Consider the following 23275-nt stretch of genomic DNA (forward strand, 5'->3'; position numbering starts at 1 on the left):
GGCCAAAAAAAGCCCTGTAGTAAATGTATGCACTATTGAGTCACTCTCTGTCCACACTGGACCTATGGATACTCACAGAGTATTAACTACATTTTCCTCTCCAAACCCTTGGGTTGTTCCATAGTTTATTAGCAATTACATTTTATCAGAACTAGTATACTGTTACTGGTCTATAACCACAAAAGATTCGGGATTTGTTTTACTTGGAAATATTTTCTGACAAAAGTAGGTGCTCTTAGAGACACCTGGCTTCTGAGGAAAATAAATCCTTCGATTTCCAAATTTGAAGTTTCTTTTCTCCCCTGGTGTGTTCTATAGTATAGCAGTATACTCTGTCTTGATTATTTGCTGATGTCTTCCAGTAAGGTTTAGACTCCATTTATTATGGAATGCCTCTTTTAATGTCTCTTACCTGTTCATTTATTAGTCCCAAGTAGAAACGCACATTGTTTTCTTGTTAAATGTGTAGGAGTTTCAAAAATCACTGGGAGCCAAGCAGTCTGTCTACGACACCACCAACAGAACTGGACGTTCTCTGAAGGAGAAAACCTACCTGGCTGATGACAACCTGAAACTGGATGACATGCTGAGTGAACTCAAGAGAGAAATGGACTATAATCTGTGGAAAATCTGTGGAAAGGCAAAATGTTCCTTAAGACAATTTGGTTACTTTATAGACCTCTTCCAAACACACGATAGAGTGCTTTTGGTGGGAACATTTTTGGAACATTAAATATCTCCTTTGCCTGGGACCTTCTGCTCATCTGTAATAAACTCACACAGTTACTGCACTGAGAAAGCTTTTCTGTTCATTATTTATTTTTGACTTCTCAGTTCACTCAGAACTGATATCCTTCTCCAAGCCTCAGTCTTCTCATAGCTGACTAGAGCAACTGCCTTCTGACTGATCTCCTCAAATCCGCTTTGTCCTCCTTAATCCACTTTCCACATTAACTACTAGGGTGGTCTTTTAAAATTGTAAATAGGATCTTGTCATTCCCCTCCTTCATTACCCTTTAAGCACTTAATAGTGGGTGTGAACTAAAACACAGACTGCTTAATGTGGCATGTGAGGTCCTACTGCTCTGACCCCAGTGTTCCCTTCCACATTCTATCCCCTCTTTTCCAATCTCCTTTCTCATTACACTTCATCTGTGAAGGCCTTAAACTTACTGCCAAATTGTTAAGTACTGAAGAAAGTAGTATAGTAGTAGAAGATTTCAGATATCTTAGAAATGTTTTCACATTTCTCATTGATCCCTAGTCTAATTACTTTTGTCAGTATTAAGATTAAATAGAATATTATATTCAGTTGTAGGGAACTTCATAATGAGTTTTTTTTTTAGTTGTTAGTTTTTATTTAAGAATCTTTAAAATTTACACTCTCAGAAGGTTATATTCTTTTAACAATATCATATAAATATTTTTCATTTACATTGCATTCTTGAAAAGATAAAACTGGTGATGGCAAACAGATCCCTGAATGCCAGGGCTTAGAGATGGGGGCTGGCTGTGCCTATAAATAAACAGCAGGAGGGAGATTTGGGAAATGATACAACCGTTCTGTCTTGGTGGTTATGATGATGGCTATGTGAACCTGTCCATGTGCTGCAGTTCATAGAACTGTATACCCCGGAAATGTGTGATAGTTTAATACACAAATTTGAAAATAAGTTTTAATTTAAAAGTCCAATTTTTCTGAAGAAACTGAAGGGTCAGTGATTTCCAGAGGGGTGATGAGGGAATTTTCCTGGGACAGGTGCCGTGTATTTAAAGAATAAGAGAGAAAGTTTGAAAAGAAGTTTTGTTATTTTCTAAGGAAAGCAAAGAAACAGCCATGAATACCAAGATGTTGTTTTTCCTCTTGAGTCCTGCTCAGCCTTCACGAATGAGTTTTACATGTTCGGATATACAGTGTGGCTTTTTTTTTTTAAATTTTATTTAGGTATCATTAATCTACAATCACATGAAGGACATTATGTTTACTAGGCTCCCCCTTTCACCAAGTCCCCCCCACATCCCCGTTCACAGTCACTGTCCATCAACATAGTAAGATGCTGTAAAATCACTACTTGTCTTCTCTGTGTTGCACAGCCCTCCCCATGCCCCCCCACACTATACATGCTAATCGTAATGCCCCCTTTACAGTGTGGCTTTTGTTGCCCAGATTGATTTATCTACCTTTTTCTTCAGACAAAACAAGTTGGAAGAAGCCCTGTTATTCTCTGGACAATTCACAGACGCCCTGCAGGCAGTCGTCTATCTCATGGAGGGCTAATTCTGCAGATTTCTAGTGTCTCCACCCTTCCCCAGTTCTGGGAAAGGCCCCACCCCTCTAGGAGTTGCTTTACCCTAGACCAATTCCCCATTAGGGGCTCCCAAATTGGAAGCCCCCTATCTGCACCCTCTGCCCCAGCATCCACTGGGGCTTCCCAACTATCCGTGGTGGAGGTTCCAGCCATCTCCCCACCACCTGTAGAGGCAGCCTGCCCAAAGGTCTCAACCATGTAGACAGACATACATACCCATGTAGACAGATTCTGGGTTCAGAGGTCCTACTGACTACCGCCAGATGTAAATCCAGGGAGGGGCAATCCCGGGGCAAAATACCTAGCTGAAACTGAAATCAGTTAAAGGGAGAAATAAAACTTAAAACCTGTTCATTACTTACAAATAGCCATCCGGTGTCTCACTATCCTGCTGTGTCAGAAGCAAGTGAAGATTCTCCCCAACCTCTCCAGTCAAGGTAAGCCAGGTAATTACCCATTGATATGGCGATGAACTACTTCTCTCCACCCCTTGGAAATACCTGTTGATATGGAGATGCACTAAAGCCAGGGGAGAGATTCTGGAAATATTCCAATTTTACCTACGGCGCTAAAATCTATCTCTGGTGATAAGAATGTGTTCTTTCCTTCTGGTACAGAGGGAACCTTTTACATGGGGCTGTTATAACCTGTTTTGGGGAGGACGGGAGAGTTGGGAGGGGTGTAGAGTGACTTTCCTGTTTCTGTGTTCTGAAATTCCTTCAGTTTAAGATATTCAATATGCCAAGGTGCCGTACTTTTGGATAGCATGTCCAAAGGCATCAGGGTATATCTTGTTTTGTGATATATATATATATATATATATATATATATATAATTGTATGTATATATAATACATATATATATATGTATTAAAATAATTATTTGAGAACATTGTGGGTCTATTATTTTTTTAGGGAAGGAGTTTTTTCCCTAGTGTAATGTCATTTGGTTTGAGAATTTTAAGTTTCTGAATTTTTGCTTGATTCTTCTTTCCCAATAAAAATCCTGTAGATTTGTGCCCTTATATGCTGCCCACTCCCTTTACCACCCTATGCATATTTTTTTTAAATTTCTCATTATTTGTTTAGTTCTCTATCTCTTGCACTAGATATTCAGTCTCCAGAAGCACAGGGACTATTTGTTCACTTGTATTTCCCAGTTCCTAGTTGGGTGTGTAGCATATAATAGGTGCTCAATATTGAATAAATGATAGTAATACGGAAATTTAGTGTATATTTCTTTCATGTAGTTAGTAACTACAAGTAGTCTACAGTTTTGTATATGTCAATTAGCTGGGGGAAAAAAAGGCAATTTTGCTCTATTAGGATTTTTTTAGGAGACTTTGCACACCTAATTAAAAAGAAAAGTCCAGATTACAAAACAACTCTATAGAACATGGTTAGATATGTGTTATATTACATATTTCCAAATTTTACAATTCTTTTTTGATGCACACTTTAAAACTGGTTTTGCTCCCTTTTTCTAAGGGTATTGGCATTAAATTTGCAAAATATAATGCTCTGAAGAGAAATATTCTGAAATATTAAGAATTCTTTATTTGTATGTCTGCTATGTAAAGAAAGGAAAGTCATTTTTTGTCTAGAAATGAAGTTTCAAATTCAAATAGTCATTTTGGAGTTCTTATATAATATGCTAATGTAGAAAAGCTATCTAACAAAATCTACAAATTATGTATTAAAATTCATACATGTATCGGGTTGAATTTGTGAAAACTTAAGGTTGCTCTAACAGAAGACACATTTAGGGGACTATCCTTCAAATTTTTTTCTTTGCTCTCTCAATCGCCACTCCCCTATATTCCATAGTCTTTATTGAAAAATTGTTTTATTTCAACATCTTTTATGTTTGGCAATGGTTTTTAGTAGTGACCGCTTAGGTCAAGTAACTGCTTCCTTAGGTCTATAAGCTGTGGGTAGGTAGTTACAAACACAAGTTGTTTTGTATACCCTTTGTAGAGCTTGTGAGAAAGCGACATAGGAATAAAAACACCCCACCACCTATCTTAAAAAGACATACTAACCCTAAGAACACTAAACGAGCGGTAAGGGATTTGGTGGATATAAAAGGAAACTAAATTTTGTACGGCCACAGAAGTGAAGAAATTGATCATTTCGGAGGTATGTGTTTTGAGCACCGCCGCTAGGACCTAGCCTGGTGGGCGAGCACGTGCAGGCGGGAACCGTAAACCACACCTCCCATAGTGCTGTGCGCAGGTCCTGCCCGCTCTCCACCGTCTGCCCGTGTGGCGCTGCTCGCGGCTGCGGGAGCCTGGTTGCGCCGTTGCAGCCAAGCCGGGAGGGGCCGAGCGGAGGGCCGAGCCGAGGACCGAGGTAACCGGATGCCCATTTCCCCTCCCCCCATTCCCTTTGTGCAGTGCTGTGCGCTCACACCGAGCTCCCCCAGCCCAGCTCTACGTCGTCGGAACGCTGCTGGGCTCCTCTGGCGCCGGGTAACTCCGGCCCCTCGAGCAGTAGCCAAAACTCCACACCTGAGAGGGTTTGGGAGCCCAATAAGCCCTGCAACGTGTCTTTCGCTCCCGTTGGCGGAGGAACGGGGTCGCGTTCCCCGAGGGGAACCCCAGCATCCGACTGTCAGCCTGGCCAGCTGCCCCTGGGCTCTCTCCTCGCGGTCTTTCGAAGCAGAGAGAGACAGGCAGGTGCTTCGCTGGGTCCAGAGAATGAGCCGGCTCGGTTCTGGGCCCGGGAGGGCGGTGGACAGCCCCCACCCCGAACCGCGGCCTGTCGGGTGGCTGGCTCGCAGCCCGCCGAGGGTCAGTCGCGTCCCGTACTTGCTCACGCAGAGGCTTGTTGCTTGTCCGGAACTTTACGTGCTGGGCTTTAGCTGCCCCCCTGAGCCTTACGCACCTAAGGATCTCGCTGCCGGTCGGGGCTTGTACCCCGAGGGAATCGCTGCCGGGCCCACTGGCTGGTACCGGGGCCTTACTGCTCACGCCGGGTGTACCTCCGCGCAATGGAGACCGTATGGGAGGTTGCCTCTTGGTGTGACATTAGAAACCCGAGCCCTTTCCTAAACACGTAGCCTCTCAATGGAGTTGTGCTGCCGCGGATGCCAGCTCCTCCCCTCCTCTTCAGTTTAGCGCAAGGCTGACTTGCTTCTTAAGGGAGGGTGATTTGCCTGCATAGCTGGTGTTTTCTATCCAGCCAGGGGCTCCTCCTCTACTGATTTGCACAGTCCTAACGTTTGGACGCCTGAGTTTGAAAAGCTTTTTGTATATTTTCCCACTGGCAGTGTTTAATCAGGTGACTTGTTAGAAATTGAACTTCTCTCAGTAATCCTTTAATCTGTTTTAATAATGTAAACATTCTTGGCCTTTTATCTAATACTAATGTTACTATTTTGGGAAGATATTTTGGGAAAAGTTTCTTGAAAGAACCTGCGTTGACACAAGCATTTTATCTGCTGGTTGCGCGTTTTCTTTGTTGGTGTTGTTTTTTCTGTGTAAGTTGGTAATTGCTCGACTCTTAGTGTTCATTTTTCTCGCCCAGTGAGGAATTGCTCTTCCTCCATCTCCCTCGCTTCCTGGCCCCGCCAGAGGGTAGGCTTGGTAAACAGAAGACCTCTGCTTGACGCTAACCTTTTTCATTGGCTCCCGCTTTTCCTCCTCCTTCCTATTGGCTCCCCGTTTAGTTTGTGTCAACCCATGACGCACTTCAAACTTAGTCACTGTATATATTTCCTTGAAAATACCAAACAGTATGAACATAAATATAAAAAGAAATCTCAAGATAACTGTAGTCAATTATATGCGCTTAGTTTCATCATATTAACATTTAAAGCTGCTAATTATTTTAGCCTTTGATAAGATTATTTTTTAAGATAATACAGTATATTCTGTAATATTTGCATGTTCTATATCCTGGCAGGAAATCCAATTCACAGTGAGGATAATTAAAAAAAAAAACAATTATTTCCTCATTTGTTAACAAAGGGAAGTAAATTTTGCCCTCCTCTCCCCCCACTTTCCCAAAATAGAGTTTATATTTAGGGCAGTTTTAGGTTCATAGCAAAATTGAGTGGAAGGTACAGAGATTTATCAGCTAGGAGCTTCCTCCAAGCCCCCTGCCCTGACTTACATATGCACAGCCTCCCATACTCAAAATCCCTGCACCTGAATGGTACAGTTGTTAACACTGGGTGAATGTACAGTGGGACTTATTATTACTCGAAGTACATAGTTCACCTTAGGGTTCACTCTTGGTGGTGTACATTCTGTGGATTTGACAAGTGATCCTTTTTTTAAAAAACAAATACTTTTAAGAGTTGTAAGGAATGGAAATGGGTATTGTAGTTTTAAAAGGGGGGTATTTTGAGCATCCTAAAAAGTAATTTCAAATAGTTTTTGTGTTTTAAAAAGTTGATATTTAAACTACTTTTTCTTAAATTTGAATTTTCAACAAAGTCATCTATTTTTGTATATTAAAATTAAAGAGATGAGGGAGGAGAAATGCTTCATAGAATAACAAAATATGTTTTTCAGTCCTAAAATTCATTACTTTAACCATTTCTTCACTTTTCTGAAAAGCATGTTTTATGTTAAGCAAAGAAGCAAGAGGAAATTGAACATTTTAGGTATATTTCTCTTCACTCATGTCAAGCTGTATCTACAATAAAATGTGGCCAATTAGGCTTTTTTTTTTTTAATCTGTTTTTTCTAAGAAGCTTTTGTGGAAGCATCACAATATACTCATTCTAAACTCAGTTCTGGAACTAGACAATTCTGGATTAGTATCCCATGGCAAGTTATTTTCTGAGCTTCTGTTTCCTTAGCTGTAAAAGGGGAGTAATACTGTTATAATATGTGAAATCATTGTATAAACTATAGTGCACTATATTCATTGATTCACTAGTTACATGCTATATTTTAAAATGCTGCCAGTATAATTTATTTTCTGGTGAATACTGCTTATGTAAACACTGTCAAACTTTTTTTTTCAAGGAGTGGCTCTACATGAGAGTTTCTTGTTTTGTTATGAATAATTTAGTTGGTTCTTCAAATCAGAGGTAAAATTATGAAGGAGAGTTAAAGCGACCTTGGGAAGATTTCTGCTTCATCTCTCAGTTTCTCAACCTGAATCTATGGGCATGCCTATAAATGGTCTTCTAAGCGTCTGTGAACTCTATCATCTCTACTTTCTGGGAAGAAGATCCACAGCTTTCAACAGATAATTCAAAAGTGGTTCATGACCATCCTTCTCCCAAAGGTTCTAAGAACCATTCACTTCAGTTACCTAGGCAGGTTTATTTACTAGAAGCTTTACAGATTATTTAAACAATTCTTTCTTTGGGGGAAAGGAACTGAATGGGGAATATTTGAAACACAATGAGTGCCAGTTTTTTCTTCCAGAGCTAGAGGTTGGTATTTATGATGTGGTTCATAAAAATAGTAGTGCACTTCTCATACCTGGAGATGACACCACTGATTGACTCACAGTTGTTTGGCAGGTGCTGTCCACTTCTCCCTTCCCTACCAGCCTTGTTGGGTAGTAGATTACATGGTAAATACATGGCACAGCATGTCAGAACATTATTTTGAAATTCTAGAAGGTAATTTGTTTATGCTAAAATTTTGATGTTTTTCTTCTCTCAACAAAGCACCAAATGCTAAAGAAAACTAAGTGTCTCATCTTCTAAACTAGATGATGATATATACATGGTATATTTGTTGTATAATTTCTTCTTGAACAGCACAGAGTGTAAAGTTATATTCTTTATATAGATTGATTTTTTTGACTTTCAATATTGCTAGTTTGTAAAGAATATGGATGTGTATTTTTCAAAAAATTTACAATCTGCTCATATAGATTGGGTTATGATTTAGTTTTAATTTGTAACATTTAAAATTAATCTTATTTATATTTTGGGAGTTTCATAGGTTAGAGTTCTAGGATTGAGTTCTTTTTTTTTTATAAAAGAGTTTGGAAGTAAGCTATATCAAACTGTTCTATTTTTCTTGTTAGTGATCGGTTGCTGGGATATAAGGCCTTATAGTGTCAAGCCAACTTCTGTTTCTGGGTCAGTTATCAGTAGCATTCACAAGGCCTGAAGGGTATGAAATGGATCAAATGATGCTGTACAGACATGAATGAGCATGTCCATCAGAGTAATGTCTGTTAACTTGAGATCTTTTTTTCTATTTCCATTTGATACTGGTCAGTATTTTAGCTAGGAATCTGCATGTTTTACAGAGTTCAAGTTCTAAAGCAACATAGGGGATTTATAGAATAAAATAACAGAACTGTTTGGTTTTCTAGATTTGCTCCTTATAAAAATAGTCTAAGAGGTCTATATAGATCTCAAAGACCAATTAGATGAATGGCGGCCTTTGCGTAGTGCTTTATGTATAAAAGATAAGTCACTATGTTGCATCTTTATTTTAATACAGAGGATTGCTTATTGCTTTAATAATGAAAGTTTGAGTTAAATTAGATTTTAAAAAGTGGAATATTTTCAGCAAAATTTTACTTATGGGAATATTATCTTTTTAAGAAAATCAGTGATACTATGTGAATTCTCTTACTCTTGAATTTTAAAAAATTCAAAAACATCTACTTTAATTCTCATAAAGTCATATATTTATACCATGAAAGAGAGTTAATGCTGTCTTTGGCCTACTGGTAAGTTTTGCTTTTGTAGTCAGGCAAGTCTATTGAATTCTGGGGATTGCCACTTTGTAGCTGTGCGACCTTGGGTAAGTTTCTTAGTTTCTCTGAGCCTCCTTATCAACAACTGTAAATATAGGAATAATACTTCTTTGGGTTGTCCTAAGGATTGGAGTAAGTAAATGTGAAGTATCAAACTCAAATAATAGCAATTACTTATTTTGTGTATATAATTTTGTATATTATAAAATAATTTATGTGCCAGACAATTAACTTATTTAATCCTTTTAACAATCCTATAAAGTTGACACTGTTACGGTCCTCATTTTTACAAGTGAAGAAACTGAAGCTAATGAAAGGTTATGTAACAAGGTCATACAGCTAGTAAATAGGTAGTAAGCACTCAGCTGCTACTGTTGTCTTTAAAACAAAACAAAACCAACAGGAAGACTTAGGGTAATAAAGCGAGTTCTTATCTTTTGCTGTAGTGAAAAATGCATCCAAATGTAAATCACTATAAAGCACAATTTATTTCTTTGCTGAAAAAACTGTTGATTGGAGGATTGTATTCCTGACCAAGGACTCAGAGTCTCATTTTATAAAAGTAATTATGTCCATTTATTGAATGCCTACCATGTACTTACAGGGCTAAATGATTTACATGTATTGCTTCATTTAACCTTAACAACCTTAAAGGAAAGCTGAGGCTCTGAGTGACTTTAAATGACTAGCCTAAGGCTATAGTTAATAGGGACTCTGAAAACTGCCTCTGAAGTTTGCTATTAACCACTAGTTTGTGGGCCTTGTGTTAGGAATGGCTAACAGATTTCTCTAAAAAGCAACAGTTTAAGTAATTCTAAGCAGGAAAAAAGTTTAGAACTAGAAGTAAACAGGGATTACTTAAAACTAGGGTCTTTTGAACAAAGCCAGCTTGCTGCCGGTTTTTTAAATAAAGTTTTATTGGAACACAGCCACACTCATTCTTTTATTGTCTGTGGCTGCTTTCTCCTACAATGGCATAGTTCAGTAGTCATGACAGGGACTGTAGGGCCCACAAAGCCTGAAATGTTTACTATTTGGCTGTTTACTGAAAAAGATTGCTGACACCTGACCTAGGTCAATCCAGTTTTTTTCGTAAGTGAAGAAACTGAGACTTACAGAGATTAGGTAACTTCCCAATAATATGGCTAGTTAAAATCCAATTCTGACACCTAACTCACTGTTATTTCTGCTATACCATGCTACCTCTTTTTAGTCCTATAAAATCAAATGTACCATATAATTGTTATATAAAGGACTTTCAAGCATAAAATGTTTACAACATTAAAATATTTAGCCAAATTTAAACAGACAAGCTAGCTGTAATTGAAAGGAAAGGAGCGACACATAGCAGCAATTCACCGGAAAGTTCCGCTTTATTAGGGAAAGGTGCTGGGTTATATAGGAAGGGGCATGAATTGATTGAGGTGTCACTTCTACGGGGCTGGTGGCTGTCGGCTAGGTGCTGGGATTGGGAGGGGGAGCGAGAGGTGATTGGGCTTCAGGTGGCGCTGGCGGGAACTGAGGACCCCGAAGAGAAGCCGGAAGTTTGCCATCTTACTGGTGGGGACCCTTCATTCCCCCCTTTCTCCTCTGGTTGTGGATGTTGCTTTCTCTCTGGCTGCTTCCTGCTGAACAGGGGTGGAGAAGGGAGTGAGGGCTTGAGGATTGGGAGGAAAGGGTTGATAGGACTCCCCACAGTAAGGATGAGTAGATGTGGACTTCTTCAGGTTTGGAAATCAATGAAGGTTCCCTGTAACCATAGGTTGGCCACGAGGATATGGGTGTCAGGAGCCAGGCGTCTGCGGCCATTGTTTCCAGGAAGAGTTTCCAGTGGAGAGAGGGGTCCATCTCAGCGTGTGATGAGGAGGTCACGTGAGGGTGAGGGATCTTCTGTGGCCAGAAGCTGGTAGTTCCTGAGTAAAAGCTGGTTGAAAGCTTGATTAGAGATTTTTCTGACTTGGGATTTGATGAACTTTATTATACAGGGTAAGAAGAGACAGGCAAGAAGAATGATTATTATGGGGCCTGCAATGGGCCAGAGCGAGGTGAGGAGGGGGTTTGTTAGTATTGAAGAGAATGGGTTGGAATTGGAAGCAGAGTGGAGACTGGAGGCAAGGTCAGTGAGTTTGGTGATGTCAGTTTCTACAGTGCCGGATTAGTTGATGTAATAGCAGCACTCTTCTCAGAGGAAGACGCAGGTGCCGCCCTTCTCGGCTGTAAGCAGATCTAGGGCCCGCCGGTTTTGAAGGGTGACTTTAGCTAGCGAAGTGACCTGTCTTTGGAGAGAGGCTAGGGAATAGGCAGTGGATGTCAGGGCTCCCTCAAGTTTGGCGTTGAGATCTCTAACTGCCTATAGAGAGTGACCCAAGGCTTCTCCCAAAAACCCTGCCCCAATGGCTGAGGTGATCAAAGAGCTACTGACCATGATGGGAAGGAAAGCAGCTCTTTTTGTGCGCGAGGGCAAGGGAGGTTGGAGCTCAAGAAATTCTGCCATGCTGTAAAGTGTTAACTGTGGGATTAGGGTGATGAGAATGCAGGGTGTATCGGAGTTGAGAGGCAGTGAGTTGAAAAGACTGCCATTACACCAAAAGAAGTGTCCCGGTTGCATAAAAGTCTTAGAGCCGGAGGTAGGGGTGTAGATAGAGAGGCAGTGAAGTGCACTGGAGGGGGGTGGAGTTGGGCGGTGTTAAGGGTGTGGTTGAGAAAGATGGTGGTGTCCTGAATGAGCTGTAATGAAGAGTAGGAGAAATGGGAAGAGGGGCGGGGATAAAAAGATGAAGAGGCGCCATCAAGAGTTTGGATAGCAACTTGAGATATCTGGGAATGAGAGGGAACATACTTTTGAGAGATATGAAGGGTACTGTGGGGGGTCGAGGACCCCCCCCCATAGTAAACTGAGGCTGTGACTCTGGCAGCTCATCAAGAGTCCCAGGGATATGGGATTGATAAGGAGAATGAGCCGTTGGGATATTTCATGAAACGGTTGGAGGAGTAATACTGTGGGTACTGGAAGTTACCCATGTAGTGAATGGTGCAAGACTAGTAGGGACATCTCCTGTAGGTGTCTGGCCATCGCCTGCAATAGGCTTGTTTTTGGTCATAGAGGAAGCAGAGGTAGAGAGAATAAGGGTAGCTGCTAGTGAACACTTCAGTGGAGGGAGGAAAGTGGAGGTATAAAGGCTCAGAGCAGCTTTTCAGAGGGCAGTCTGGTGTGGCAATGAGGGCAGTAACTTTTGTTTGATGCTGTGTGTAAGTCTGTCTGACTTTGAATCGCCATACAAAGGAGGCTGGGGTGGCGGGGAAGACAATAGGAATGAGGAAAAAAAGCGAGAAAGCAGTAAAGGAGGAAAAAGTCATGATTCGGGTATGGATGGCAAAGGAGGTGAACGGGGTTTTGGAGGAAAGAGGACAGTAAGGTCAGGAGTCTGGAGGGAGGGAGTCTATAAACTTTTGTAGGTTAAGAGATCTTTTAGGTGATGTGGGGACAGAATGGTAAGGGGCGCCCTGAATGTCAGTTTATGAGCTGCCTTCTGCAAGATCTGTCTAGCGGCTAATGCTCGTAGGCAGGGGGCCCATCTCCGAACTGTGGGGTCCAATTGCTTGGAGAGATAAGCTACTGGGGCAAAGGATGGGCCATAATATTGGCCTAGGACTCCTAGAGCTTGACTGGACCTCTCATGAATGTATAATGAGAAGGGCTTCAACAAATCAGGAAGATGGAGAGCTGGGGCTTCCACAAGGGCTTGACAGAGCTTAATGAAGGAGTGTCGGGGTGAGGAGGATAATGGTTTTTTAGAGGGGGGCTCTTGCTGAGGTCGTATAGGGGTCTTGCCAACAGGGAGCAGGGAGAAGTTAGGGATCTACGCTCTAAAATATCTAGCCAGGCCTAGAAAGGAAAGGATTTCTGTCTTGGTTTTGGGAATGGGCAGGTCAAAGAGGAGCCATTTTCTGTCTAAGGTAATGGACTTTCTTTGTTGAGATAGAAGGAATCTGAGGTAAGTGACAGGAGGGGAAGAGATTTGAGCTTTGACGGGGGATACTCGGTAACTTCTGGAAGCTAGAAGGTTAAGTAGGGAGGCAGTGTCAAGTTGAGACTGTTCCCACGAGAGACTGCAGAGTAGAAGATTGTCTATGTATTATAAGGTGGACTTGGAGTGATCATGATGAAACTGTTTGAGGTCCTGAGCTAGGACCTGTCTAAAAATATGGGGACTATCTCGGAAGCTTTGTGGCAAAACTGTCCAAGTGAGTTGTTTAGAATGTCTTGTGTATGGGTCCGTCCAGGTGAAGATGAAAAAATCTTGGGAGCAGGGGTCTAGAGGGATAGAAAAATGGGTCTTTGAGATCTAGGACTGAGAAGTGGAATGCTGAGGCAGGGATCTGCGATAAAAGGCTGTATGGATTTGGAACTAAGGGATGGATAGGGACAATGGCTATATTGATGAGGCGAAGGTCTTGGACAAGGCGGAAAGATCCGTTGTTTTTTTTTAACAGCTAATATGGTGGTATTAAATGGGGAGTGAATGGGTCTGAGGTAATTTTTGTTTAAGAGATCTTGAATGATGGGTTGGAGGCCTATGAGAGCTGAAGTGGTTAGGGGGTATTGGGCCTGACAGATATACTGAGAGGGTTCACATAATTTGATAGAGGCAGGGGAACATAGGGCCATGGAGGGGCTTGTAATGTCTCAAACTTTGGGATTTACAGGGTGTATGAGGGCAGAACTGGAGCTTTTATTGGGTAGAGGGGGGTCATCAGCTATGAGGGCCATCAGAAAGGGAGTACTGGGGGCTGTGGGAGTGGATATAGTTATGGAAACGTGGAGGAGGGAAAGGTTGTCTCATCCTAGTAAAGGGATGGGACACTGGGGCATAACTAGGAAGGAGTGGGAGAAAGGTATGGGACTGTCTAGGATTGTGCATAAAAGGGGGGAGTTTAATGGGAAAATCTTGTTTACTTCCTACCCCGACTATAGGAGTAATGGCTGGCGTGGTAGGGCCCCGGTATTCTCGCAAGACTGAGAAGGTGGCTCCTGTATCTAGGAGGAGGGAGATGGGGCGACCATCTACTGTTAAAGTAACCCTGGGCTCTTGTTTGGTGATGGAAATGGTCGGGTGAGAAGCCCCTGGGCCCCATCAGTCTTTTTCTGCCAGCCCCACTACGGCGGGCTTAGGATGGGGGTTGTTCGTCCAGCCTTCCCTTCGGGTGGTTGGGCAATCAGACCCCCAGTGGCCCTTTTTGTGGCATCTGGGGCATGGGGTGGTAGGAGATCTGGGGGAGGGGCATGCCCTTGACCAATGTCCCTCTTTTCTGCACTTGAAACAAGCTCCTGGGGGGGCTTGTTTGTAGAGGGGCGCCTAGGTTGTGGTTTTATCAGCTGGGCCCACATCTGGAAATTGGCCTGATCAGCCTTTTGTTTATGGCGTTCTTTCTCCTCCTCCCGGTTATGGAAGACTTTAAAGGCCACTGTTAGGATCTCAGTCTGTGGGGTAGTGGGGCCCTGTTCTAACTTTTTGAGTTTAGCTTTAATGTCGGGGTAGCTTTGAGCTAGGAAGTATGTCATAAGGACATGTCTTCCTTCAGGTGTTTCTGGGTCCAGGCTGGTATGCTGTAATAGGGCTTGAGTGAGTCTAAGAACTCAGAGGGGGTTTCGTCTCTCTTTTGAATTATGTCTTGGAGCTTTTGAAAATTGACTACTTTACGAACTGCCTTTTTTAGATCTGCTATTAAGCAGGAGGCAAAAATATTTCGAGAGCAGAGAATCATGGTGGTGTTATAATCTCAGTGTGGGTCTTGTTCAGGGACAGCAGTGGGGCCAGGGGGATAGGTGGGGTCAGTCTTGTGGGTTTCGGTAGCGTGCGTTTGGGCGAAGTCCCAAACTCGTCTATATGCTCTTCAGGGAGGAGAGTATTGGCCAGGAGCATGAAAATGTCATGATGCGTGAGGCTGTAAGACTGGAGGGTCCATTGAAACTCCCTGATGTATGTTGTAGGATCAGTGGAAAATGAACTTAGGCGTTTCTCTAGTTGGGCTAAATCTCCTAAGGAGAAAGGGATGTGAACACGCACGATGCCTTTGGATCTTGCTACTTCTCAGAGGGGGGCGATAATTTTGGGAGGCCCTCCAGACCGAGTCTGAGGGGGACTGAAGGGTTCTGGCTCAGTCTGTGGGGGAGTGACGTGGTCTAGCTATGCCTAGTCGAACAGGTCCTGAAGTGCGGAAGGGGGGCAAAGAAAATAAAGAAAGATAGAATCAGGCGCACATGTCGCCAGCTAGCAGCTCAGCTGCTTACTTCTGCCGCTCTAGTTGGGCTTGAACTCATGACTCTGAATTAAGAGTCCCATGCTCTACTAACTGAGCTGCAGCAGGGCTCTAGTTAATTGCTTATGGAATGCGTAAACAGAATGTTCTTTGTTCTCCATTCCTGCCACATCCGCAAGTGGGGGAAGGGCATATTTAGAAGCAGGGGCGGTGTTTCTACACATCTTCAAGGTCTCCCTATTTTCAGAGTGAGGAGCCTTGGCAAGATACGTTTTTGTGGACAGATAACTTCCAAGGACTGCACCGGTTGTTCTCTAGCTTGTGCTTTCCCATGCTGCGTTCAGACATGGGGGAAGGTGCTTTCCCATTCTCCCTACAAACATGTGAGAAGACAAAGGTGGTCCCTAACAGGGGAGAAACAGGTGATGAGGGCAAAGATGGAGGAGGCCCCTGGGACCTAGTTAAAGGGGGGCTGAAAGGCTCAGGCTTAATCTGCAGGGAATGAAGGTAGAGGAGGTGAGATGGGGGAGGAGATGGTTGGGGAGGAAGGGAGAAGGGCTGTTGTAGGAGAAGAAGGGGAAGGGAGTGAATGGGAGGCTTCTGCGGGGGTGGCGGCTTGCAGGCTAGGAGAACTTGGGAGGGGGCGGGGAGAGGAGGAGGCGGAAAGCTTCGATATAGGGAATTTCCTTCCATTTTTTCAGGCGCTGGGAGTAGTTAAAAAGATTGCGAGTGATGTTAGGATCAAGAGTTCCCCCTGCAGGCCATTGGTTGTTATTGTCTAGGGGGTATGTTGGCCAATCTTGGGAGCAATATTTATGGAGAAGTTTTGGTTTTATATCAGGCGTCAGGGAGAGGGTAGCCAGATGCTTAAGCAGGCATTCAAGAGGTGAACCTTTAGGGAGGGATGAGGAGGCTCCCATGGCTAAAGGACAGAGAAGGAGACAAACAGGGGAAGACGAATGGAGATCCTCGGACTGGAAGCAGAACACAAGGAGACAAAGGGCGTCCCCGATGATCCTTGGTGGTCTGCGGAAACTCATATACGAGTCGGAATTTCTTAGGAAGTGTGGGTCGTCACCCAGACTTCCCTAAGAAGGCAGAGTGCCGGAGTCACGAGGTACCTAGCGATAGGCGTTTTCGGCGGACGGAGCAGAAGGAGGAGGGGAGAAAAGGGAGCGTTCTCATCCACAAAGGAGTCACCTCGTTTATGGCTGTTGGAGGGGGGTGCCTGAGAGTCGGCCGCAGCCGTGAAGGCCTCAGGCGGGGACTTATGGTTGTCAGAGGAGGGGCTTGAGGGTCCGCCGCAGCCCTAAAGGCTTGAGGCGGGGATTTATGGCTGTTGGAGGAGGGGCCTGAGGGTCCGCCGCAGCCGTGAAGGCCTGAGGCGGGGAGCGTTCCCTCCTCATCCCCGAGCGTCAGGGCCTTGCCAGACGATCACGGTCAATGGCATTGCGATAGCTCTGGGAAGAGTGGCCCACTCTGGGGGGAAAACTTACCTAAAGGCCAGAGAGGAGTGGTGAGTGTGATGAGCCAGCGCCGGAAAAAGAGGACGAGGGCAAGCTGCTGCTGGTGTCGGGGGGAAGACGGGGCCCAGTTGGGGTGTCCCGTCTCCTGGGTTTCGGCACCAATGAAAGGAAAGGAGCGACACATAGCAGCAATTCACCGGAGAGTTCCGCTTTATTAGGGAAAGGTGCTGGGTTATATAGGAAGGGACATGAATTGATTGAGGTGTCACTTCTACGGGGCTGGTGGCTGTCGGCTAGGTGCTGGGATTGGGAGGGGGGCGAGAGGTGATTGGGCTTCAGGTGGCGCCGGCGGGAACTGAGGACCCCGAAGAGAAGCCGGAAGTTTGCCATCTTACTGGTGGGGACCCTTCAGTAATAACAATAAGCACTTAGTTATTTCTCTTTTCTTCTTAAAATTGAAGAGCGTTGGGAATATACTTTGTATGCCCCTTGCCTTAAGGTTCTGTGGCCCACTTTCCTTATTTTCCTGAAGAAACATCTCTATTATAAATAGAGTTTTGGGAAGTATTTCATTAATTGATTCCGGAACAGCAATTGCAGTTGGGACCTGGCTTGCAGATGGAAACCTATAATGTATTTGTATTTACAAAATAAAGACTATACAGTTTTACCTTGTTTTTATCTACATACCATTACATTATCCACAGAGTTTTTTAAGCATTCAGGTGATGTGATCATATTTGAATTTGAGAGTGATAACTGACAGCAGTAAGAAGGGTGTGTTGGTGATAGAAGGCTCTATTAGGAGGCTGTAATAATAGGTGTAATGGGGCCTGTGACTAAAGTGGTGTGGCTGGAGAAGCAAGGCCAACAGTATGAGAGAAATTTAGGAAGTGGAATGTATGAAACTTGGTTCTAGTTGGCTAGTGTGAAATGGGAACTTTGAGGACATGTGAGCTGTCATATTCAGTGGGGAGTGCTCTTGATCACCCAGGCTAGTTGGGGTACTCCCTTAATATCCAGTGTATTTCTACTGTTGCCTTTACCACATTATTATGTTTATTTCCCATCTAGATAGATGATTCAAGCTTGTTGACGGCAGGCATTATGTCATGTCTTATTCATCTTTTTTTGGTGGGCTATTTTATATAACCTTTCTGAAGATTACTCTTGTGCATACATTTTTAAAAAGGAAAATACTACAGAGATTAGTAAAGGTGTTCCTAAATTTCTTCATATTAGATGCTTGTGTCTTTTTATCACTAGTAGTAACTTGGCTGTGCTCTGAAGTCTGTGTTGTTTGATAATATAGCCACTTCAGTTTTCTTTTGATTGCTGTTAGAATAGTATATCTGTTTCTATCCTTTTATTTTAATCTTTTTGTATCTTTATAGTTAAAATGGATTTTTTTCTTGGCAACTTAGTAGTTGGGGCAAACTCTTCTTATCCAGTCTGATAGGTTGTCTTTTTTTTTTTAAAGCTTTTATTTGAAATCATTGTATAGTCACTTGCACTTGTAAGAAATAATAAACCGTGTATACTCTTCATCCAGTTTCCCCTCAATGGTAATACCTTGCATACTTTAGTGCAGAATCACAACCAGAAATTGACATTGATACATTCTATTTGTTCAGATTTCTCCTGTTTTACATGTACTCTCTTATAAATCTAAATGTTATCACATGTGTAGATTCCTATGACCATGACTACAATCAAGATACAATGTGGTTCCATCACAAATATCTTTAATGATACCCATTTATAGCCCCAGCCACTCCTCTTCTCTCATCCTTACTCACTCCCTGGCAACCACTAATCTGTTCTCCATCTCTATAATTTTGCCATTTCAAAGATGTTATATAAATGGAATAATATAGTATGTAATCTTTTGAGATTGTCTTTTTTCATCATGTTACATGTTTCAAGGCTCATTCTTTTTTATTGCTGAGTAGTATTCTGGAGTCTCTGCCTTTTAGTTGGGGATGTTTAGATTGTTTATTTTTAACATGGTTATTGATATAGTTGGGTTTAAATCAACCATCCTTCTCAGATTTTGGTAAACTATGGCCTAGGGGCCAAATCATACCCATCAGGTGTTCTTATAAATTAAGTTTCTTTGGAATACAGCTGTACTCATTCATTTACTGTTGTCTATGATTGCTTTTGAGCTGCAATGGCAAAGTTAAGTAGGTGTGATAGGGACCTTGTGGCTTAAAAGCCTAAAATATTTGCTACTTAATCCTTTACAGAAAAGATCTTCAAACCCTGCCTGGGCTGTTTGTTTTCTATTTGTCTCATTTATTCTCGGTTAATTTTGTAAAGACTGTGAGCTTAAAAGAGATGTTAGAGTGGTCGGTGCTTATTAGAACACCTAAAAATGCTTCAGTCAGATCAAATTTTAGACCTGAGAGAAGGTGTCTGTATTAATTTTCTATTGCTGTATAACACATTACCATAAATTTAGTGACTTAGAACAACACACATTTATTGTCTTACAGTTTTTGTGTATCAGGAGTCTAGGTGTAGTTTAGCTGGATCCTCTGCTCAGGATCTCACAAGGCTGCAATCTAGGGTCAGCCAAACTTTGTTCTCATGTGGAGTCTTTAACTATGGAAAAAATCCACTCCCAAACTCAAGTCAGGTGATTGGGGAAATTCATTTCTTTGCAGCTGTATGACAGAGGGCCCTACCTTTTTACTGACTTTCAGGTGGAAACCTCATTCACATCCTAGGGATTGTCTGTAGCTCCCTGCTACATAGTATTCTCCATGGCAGTTTACTTCTTCAGTCCGAAGAAGTAATCTCTCTAGTCTGTTCAAACAATTCTATATAATGTAACATAAGAGAGTGATACCTTGTTGCCTTTTATTATTCTATTAGTTAGAAGCAAGTCACAGGTTCTTCTCACACTCAGGAGGATTATGTGAAGGCATGACTCATTGGAAGTCACCATCATGTGCCCACCCTAGTAACTTTAAGAAGATATTATTAATAACTATAATGTATAATCTCACACTGGTCATTTTGGTTCCTGTCAAAAGCTGGAAACAGTTGATGAGATTAACAATAAAGAAATTAATATAGCTAAAATCTAGTTAAGGTACTCATCATTTTCTGAAACTACATAATAGGCAAAGCTTCTACTCCAATAGTAATGATATTTGTGACATAGTTTATACTTTCATAAGCACTTGTAAATCCTAATTCTGAATCATCTTATGAAAAAGATAGGTACACCTATTTACAGATGAAGAAACTGAGATTTTGTAGCACCTTCAAAAAAAACAATAACACAGCCAGTGTGTGGTGGAATCAGGTATTTTAACTTAAAATCCTTTGTTCCTGTCACTAAATTAGAATTGAAGCATAGAACTATTGATGGTGCTTCAAATATGCTTTGATAATGAAGTTTGATTTTATATGTAAATACTAATAAACTCTATGTGAAAATAAAAATAAAATGAGATTTTTATAACAATGCACAGTGCCTATGCTTGCCTATAGTATCTTTAATCTTTAAAATATTTCTGTAAGATAAACTGTCTGTTTGACAGAGATAACTGAGGCTTAAGTAGATTGTCATTTGCCAAGATTATTCAGTGGTAAATGGTGGAATCATAATCTGACTTCAAAATCTAGGATGAACCTAATTCAATCAAAATAACCTATTTTTGCCTTGCATCATTGGATAAAGTCTCTAAACAAAATTTTTAGTTTATAATCTCTTTTTTGGAGATAGTGCATTTCAAATTTAATAAGTAATGTGCTGTTGAATTTTTCTCAAATTAGATTTTTTAATTATGGTAAAATTCACATAATATCAAATTTATCATCTTACTATTGTTAAGTGCACACACAGGTCAGTGGTATTAAATACATTCAAATTGTTATGCAGCCATCATCACCATCCATCCTTGTAACTTTATAATTTTATATAATCTTTATGTTTATATAACTTTATAAAATCTTTATAATTTTAACTATTCATACCTCATATAAGTTATAGAGTATTTATCTTTTTGTGCCTGACTTTTTTCACTTGGCATAATGTCCTCAAGTTCATCCATATTGTACCATATTGTAGAATTTCCTTCCTTAAGGCTGTATATTCCACATTTTGCTTATCCATTCAGTCTGTCAATGGATACAGACTAGTATTGTATCCATTTTAGCTAGTGTGAGGAGTGCTACTATGAACATGAGTGTATGAATATCTCTTTAATAACCAGTTTTCAGTTCCTTGGGGTATATACCCAGAAGTGTAATTGTCACATCATATGCTAATTCTATTTTAAATTTCTTAAGGCACCACCATACTGTTTTCCACAGTGGCTATACAATTTTACATTCCCATCAACAGTGCACAAGTGTTCCAATTTCTCCACATCCCTTCCAACACCTGTTGTTTTTTTTTATAGTAGCTATACTAGTTTGAGGTAGTATCTCATTATACTTTTGATTTGAATTCCCCTAATGATTAGTGATGTCGAGCATCATTTCATATGCTTATTGGCCATTTGTATATTTTCTTTGGCGAAATGGCTATTCAAATACTTTGCCCATTTTGAATTGAGTTGTTAGGTTTTGTTGTTGAGTTTTAGGACTTCTCTATATATTCTGAATATTAATTCCTTATCAGATAAATGATTTGCAAATATTTCTTCACATTCTGTGGACTGCCTTTTTACTCTGTTGATAGTGTATTTTGATGCACAAAATGTTAAAGTTTTCATGAAGTCTCCATTTTTTTCATTTGTTACCTATGCCTTTGGTGTCATATCCAATAAATCATTGCCAAATCCAATGTTGTGAAACTTTGTCTTATGTTTTATTCCAAGAATTTTAGGTCTTAGATTTAGGCCCTTGATCCATTTTTTTTCATTAAGGTATCATTGATATACACTCTTATGAAGGTTTCACATGAAAAACAATGTGGTTACTATGTTCACTCATATTATCAAGTCCCCCCTATACCCCATTGAAGTCACTGTCCATCAGTGTAGTAAGATGCCACAGATTCACTATTTGTCTTCTCTGTGCTACACTGTCTTCCCCGTGACTCCCCCCACAACACACCATGTGTACCAATCATAATACCCCTCAATCCCCTTCTCCCTCCCTCCCTCCCCCCGCCCTTCGGTAACTGCTAGTCCCCCCTTTGGTAAAAGCTAATCTTTATCTGGCTTTGGTATCAGGGTAATGCTGGCACCATATGAGTTAGGAGGAGTTCCCTTTTTTTTTCAGATTTTGGGAAAAGTTTGTGAGTCTGCTGCTATTTTGTTCCTTAAGTTTTGTTTCGTTTTTATACTCCACAAATGAGGGAAATCATTTGATATTTGTCCTTCTCTGCCTGACTTATTTCACTGATCATAATACGCTCTAGTTCCATCCATGTTGTTGCAAATGGTAGGATTTGTTTTCTTCTCATGGCTGAATAGTATTCCATTGTGTATATGTACCACATCTTCTTTATCCATTCATCTACTGATGGACACTTAACTTGCTTCCATTTCTTGGCTATTGTAAATAGTGCAGCAATAAACATAGGGGTGCATATGTCTTTTTGAATCTGAGAACTTGCTTTCTTTGGGTAAATTCCTAGGAATAGAATTCCCAGGTCAAATGGTATTTCTGTTTTTAGTTTTTGAGGAACCTCCATATTGCTTTCCACAATGGTTGAACTGATTTCCATTCCCACCAGCAGTGCAGGAAGGTTCCCCTTTCTCCACAACCTTGCCAGTGTTTGTTGTTCCTAGTCTTTGTAATGTTAGCCATCCTAGGTGGTGTGAAGTGATATCTCATTGTGGTTTTTATTTGCATTTCCCTGATAATTAGTGACGTGGAACATCTTTTCATATGTCTGTTGGTCCTTGATCCATTGTATATGGTATAGATAAAAGTCCAAATTCATTCCTTTTTATGTGGATAGCCAGTTTTCTCATTTGTTGAAAGAACTGTCCCCATTGAATGGTTTGGGCACCCTTGTCAAAAGTAGTTTGACAAATGTGAGGGTTTATTTCTTGGCTCTTAATTCTATACCATCAGACTATATGCCTGACATTTGCTAATACCATACTGTTTTGATTACTATACCTTTATAATAAGTCTTCAAATCAGGACATGTGAGTCCTCCAATGTCATTCTTTTTTTTCAAGTTTGTTCTGGCTATTCAGGGTTCCTTGATGTTACATATGAGTTTCAGGATAGTGTTACTATATCTGTATGACGCAGTGTCACGATTTTTTTTTTGGTATAATTAGTCTACAATTACATGAGGAACATTATGTTTACTAGACTCCCCCATCACCAAGGTCCCACCACAAACCCCACTACAGTCACTGTCTGTAAGCGTAGTAAGATGCTGTAGAATCGCTACTTTTCTTCTCTGTGTTGCACAGCCCTCCCAGTGCCCCCCCCCACACATTATACATGCTATTCGTAATGTCCCCTTTCTTTTCCCCCTCCTTATCCGTCCCTTCCCACCCATCCTCCCCAGTCCCTTTCGCTTTGGTAACTGTTAGTCCATTCTTGGGTTCTATGTTCTAGGTCAGAAAAA

At 41.4% G+C, this 23275-nt stretch overlaps 1 protein-coding gene across 7 annotated transcripts in view; it reads left to right on the plus strand.

Moving 5' to 3' along the window:
- The first annotated feature begins 4356 nt into the window (after nt 1–4356).
- Nucleotides 4357–23275, plus strand: part of KLHL8 (kelch like family member 8) — a 67033-nt gene continuing 48114 nt past the window's right edge. For 2 of the 7 annotated variants that reach the window (XM_073237327.1, XM_073237328.1), the window contains exon 1: nt 4364–4660. The gene's annotated coding sequence lies outside the window, so the exon portion shown is untranslated. Of the gene's footprint in view, nt 4661–4718; nt 4780–23275 lie in introns of those variants that run through there. The other 5 variants (XM_037021157.2, XM_037021159.2, XM_037021156.2 and 2 more) reach the window with 5 other exon arrangements.

This window comes from Manis javanica, chromosome 5 (genome assembly GCF_040802235.1).
Source record: "Manis javanica isolate MJ-LG chromosome 5, MJ_LKY, whole genome shotgun sequence".
Lineage (NCBI taxonomy): Eukaryota > Metazoa > Chordata > Mammalia > Pholidota > Manidae > Manis > Manis javanica.